This window comes from Phoca vitulina, unplaced genomic scaffold (assembly GCF_004348235.1).
Source record: "Phoca vitulina isolate PV1807 unplaced genomic scaffold, GSC_HSeal_1.0 scaffold10, whole genome shotgun sequence".
Taxonomy (NCBI): domain Eukaryota; kingdom Metazoa; phylum Chordata; class Mammalia; order Carnivora; family Phocidae; genus Phoca; species Phoca vitulina.
This window is the reverse complement of record NW_022589713.1, coordinates 10,232,119-10,236,358: the sequence shown is the minus strand read 5'-3', so window position 1 is coordinate 10,236,358 and position 4,240 is coordinate 10,232,119. Positions and strand designations below refer to the sequence as shown.

Genomic DNA, 4,240 nt, shown 5'->3' with positions numbered 1-4,240 from the left:
CCACAAATCTACAGGCAAATAGACTTGTTCCTGCTCACTTGTCCTTGCAATGAAGCATCTGCTCACTGGGTTTTTGTGTTTGTCTGTTTGATTGGTTGGGTTTTTTGCTGTTGTTATATTTTTGCCCAAATGCTCCAATTCAAAACATCATCCTATCACCTTTTTTTAGTTGTTAATTCCTCTTGTCCTTGCGGCTACGTCTCTAGGATCTCATTAACAAACTAGTTCTGTGCGCCCTTAACACTGAGGCCCCTCGTCTGCAGCTGGAGGCAGCTCTCTGCCCAGCCTGCAGTGCCGAATGACACAGCCAGGCGACATAGTCACCGAGCACTAACTTCTATTAAATGCAGGCAGACTGTGAGAACCCTATCGGAACCGCATCAAGACATGAGAGAAGCAAAGGTAATTCTTCTGTTTCTATATCCAGTTTTTTGCAAGAATCAGCTAGCTCCATCTGGAAGGGACAAGGGAGCAAAAGGGGGGGGGGGTGGTATGTTCAGTGTCAAAACTGAGAAGCAAGGAAGTAAATTGATCGATCAGCTAGGAAATCAGTTGCAAACACAGAAAGAAAAGAGCCTCTGATAATTTTTGTTTGTTTAAATGAGGGTCTCATGCAAAATGAAAGCAGTGGTTTAGGATCTAGAGAGAAGGGGAGTGTGCTAGTGAGGGTTTTGTTCATGGGAAGTAAACTGCAGGCTAATATCTGGTCAGGAGAGGAGTTTTTCTTTCTGAAATCTCTAAGTTGGAGAGGACTTTAGAGATCATCCAGTTTGTCATGAATGATCACATCTAATACTTTTCTTTTTTTAAAGGGGTAGCTGCAAAGTTTTGGACGAGGCCCCTGCAGGCAACTGGAAGCACAGTGTACCCAGGTGGTGGGTCTCGTCTGTGGCGATATATTTTTCTGTCTGTCCAATTGAATATGGCTGTAAAGGGAATAAAACCCATGTAATCTCCAGCAGTGACAATTTAATCAGTTGTAGAAGGGGAAGAAGCAGAGTCCCCTCATTTTCATATTTGCATATTTGATTTTTGCGTTGGGGAATAGAGGTTATGTTTTCCTATTACTTCCCATTCAATTTTAATATTTAACTCTTTTATGAGTAAATTTTTGCAGGGATAGAAAATAGCGAGTCAAACTGGTCTAAGAGGAAGGTTCCATGTCGGCAACAAAGCGTTTGGTGCAGCATGCTTTGTGTAACATTTTTCCCCTACAAAGAATCTATATGCCAAACGTGGCTTGCATGCTCCCAGCCTCTGCACGTGATGCGTCCGCTATTAACATTCCGAGATCCACCCTGAAAATGAAGGCAACTGTTTGGAGAACAATGCAAAATGATGAGGACTATATCATAATATGCTCCCCCTTTGGGTTAATATTTCTTAAAATCTTAATACCTGCATCTATTTCTAAGGAAGTAGGATTTCTAAAATACCTGCTATACAGAGGGGTCAGTTTTTAGGAGGTTAGAGAGGAGCAATAAAATACAGTTAAATTAATAAAACTTCACTGTTCTTTTACAATTAACAGAATATTATCACCCATAATGTAGTAACAGATTATGGGATAGATTTTAAGAGAAATAAGATGCAAGGAATTTGAAATCATCATCAATTACCCTTGCGTGACTCCCATGAGTATATTAAAAATCTATTCAAAATGGTGCTGGATTTGAATTACTGGAACATGGATAGCTGTTTTTTTAATGCATCAGTGCATGTTAGCCTCCACTTGTGTAAGCCCCAAAAGTATGCTGGGTAATTTAAAAGAAGAGGGGGGATAGTATTCTACTTGTTTAACGATTCAGAATTTCTTTATAAAAAGTGGACTCTGAAGCCAACATTTCATTGGAGAGGAAAGGAATAATGATATTGATTCTATATAATTTTACAAAAAAAAAAAGCATTAAGCAAAAGTTTTGAAATGTTCTATGCATTAAAGTTAATCTATAGATATATTCACACACGTGCACATGTATGTGTGTGTGTATACCCATATAGGTACATGTATTTGATTATCAACAATTAGACCACATATGTTTGTGTGTGTTGATAATTGTTGATAATCAAATTGTTGATAATCAAATTCTATGAGAGGGAACTAAATTTGGAATTCTGAAAAGACAAACCATAGCATTTTATTAAAAGGTAGAGCAGATTCTCTATTTAATTTACATACATGAAAAGTGCACCAGTGGAGTATACAGGCGTGTATAATCATGAGATGACAGGTGTAAGATGCTTTGGTGGTGTGCACGGCTTCACGTTAAATTCAAGCACATAATATGTCAAGTTTTGAATATGTTCTTATTTATCTAAATCTGCATTCTGATGATCACCCTTTCAAAGAGGTTGCAAATATATGAATATGTGATCCAATGATTACATATTCAAATTAACCCAGTTTCTTTGAATATGGTCTAATGATTGAATGATCCCCCAAACACTGCAACTCCTTAGGGAAATATGCTGATGCCTCAGCACATTTTCTCGAGGCCTGGAGAGTACTAGATCTGCCAAGGAGTGCCTTGAAGCATGGAGACTCTGCTCTACCTAAACACGAGTCCTAGGCTTTAATCACAATGGCTAGGTTCACACTAAAGCAATTAACCATATGATTGCTTTCGCAGGAGCCCAACCTCATCAGTATCTTTCCTTCCGGCAAACTGACAAGGCTGGATATAGTCAATGACTCAAGTGGATTTGATTGCCTAAGAGGTACAAGTCTCTGAATACACAGTTCCCAAATGCAGAGTAGGAATATTCATCCTCATTCTACTTTCTGAAGTTGCCATTTCACAATTAACACTTTAAATGATTAAGGTAAAGTAATTGTTCCATTAAAGAATTAAGAGTTGACAAATATCATCAGAAAGGTTAAGACCGAATAGTAATGATCTGTTTTATAGTTTGTTGTTTTTTGGGTGTGTGTTTTTGTTTGGTTTTGGTTTGGGTTATTTGTTTCCTTTTTTGTCTGGGGGTTGAGAATGAGCCATGATTGATCACAAAACCTAAAATAATAAAATTGACTTTGAAAGTTTGAAAGAGATAAAAAGATGCCTAAGGAATGTAATTTGTAATTGAACAGGTAGCTTTAGATAAGGTTGGAAATGTGTGTGTGTGTGTGTACATGTACATACAGAAACATATATGTGTATGCACTTGTGTACTTTTTTAGGCTTAAATAACCTTGTGACTTCACTAGTCATTTCTGAACTTGGTGATACATCAAATGTGAACTTGAAGCTTTCTAGTACCCTCTTCTTGGTATCCTAATGGGAAGTTTGTGCTGGCATTAACAGGATTTTTGTTTACTATCTCTTAAAATGATTTCTCCAAAAGTGAGATATTAGAGGATTTTCAATGTTTTCCTAGCTTAAAAGCCAAGTATGAATACAAGATCTGAACAACAGAAGTTTTCCAGAGGGTTTGTCATTTCTCAGCATTTTTGTAGATTATCCCAAATATTCCTCAAATGCGATTAAAATGCAATACGCAACAAGGATTCACTGTATCCCATTCTGGAATGCCAATGTACTTATTTCTGTGAAAAATTTGTTGAAATCATGAGATCAATTCCCCCGAAGATTTTCACAATTTGGAATCCAACAGTTAATTTTATCACCTTCAGTGAAAGAGAGTATGCCTATGGAATTTTAGTCTTGATGATGTTGGGAGCCTCTTAAGTAAGCACTTATACAATTAAAAAGGAGATTTTTTTCTTTAAGGTATTAGGATGATTTGTCTTGAATCAGAGAATACTTTATAAAAGTTGCTAAATCTTACTTTTAAGCACCAAAATGCATTGCTTTCTTATGTCCACATATTTAGATGAATGATCAAACTGTTTATCCAGTGACTCCCCAAATTGTGTCCCAACCAAAGTCCACAATCATTTTGGCTCCCCACATTCAAAGCGGAATGCTCTGAGTATCTGGATGATCTCTTGCTGAGTGTCTGGGGCACAAGGTAAAGCACCTGGGGATCTGAGGGAAAAATGTTGAGGGGACCCAATTCTCTCACTGTCCCTGAGAGAACAAACCCCATGGAGATCAAAATATAATTGTCCTTGTATTCCATAGAGCCCATCCATCTATTTCTTTTCCCCTTTTCCTCTTCTCAAAGAAAAAAGTAAACATATATAAATAAATCTAAGGAAAGTAGTTATGAAATACTTTTGGCAATGTGGAGTATAACTGCAGCCTGTTGGAGGATTGATTAACAGATAAATGTGCCTGCC

The 4,240-nt window shown here is 37.3% G+C and overlaps 1 long non-coding RNA gene across 1 annotated transcript; it reads left to right on the top strand.

Annotated features, from left to right (window-relative positions):
* Positions 1–231: 231 nt before the first annotated feature.
* LOC116635297 lies at positions 232–3,247 on the top strand. Its single transcript, XR_004300131.1, has 3 exons — positions 232–402; positions 813–872; positions 2,631–3,247. It is a non-coding gene; the product is annotated as an uncharacterized LOC116635297 (long non-coding RNA).
* The last annotated feature ends 993 nt before the right edge of the window (positions 3,248–4,240 follow it).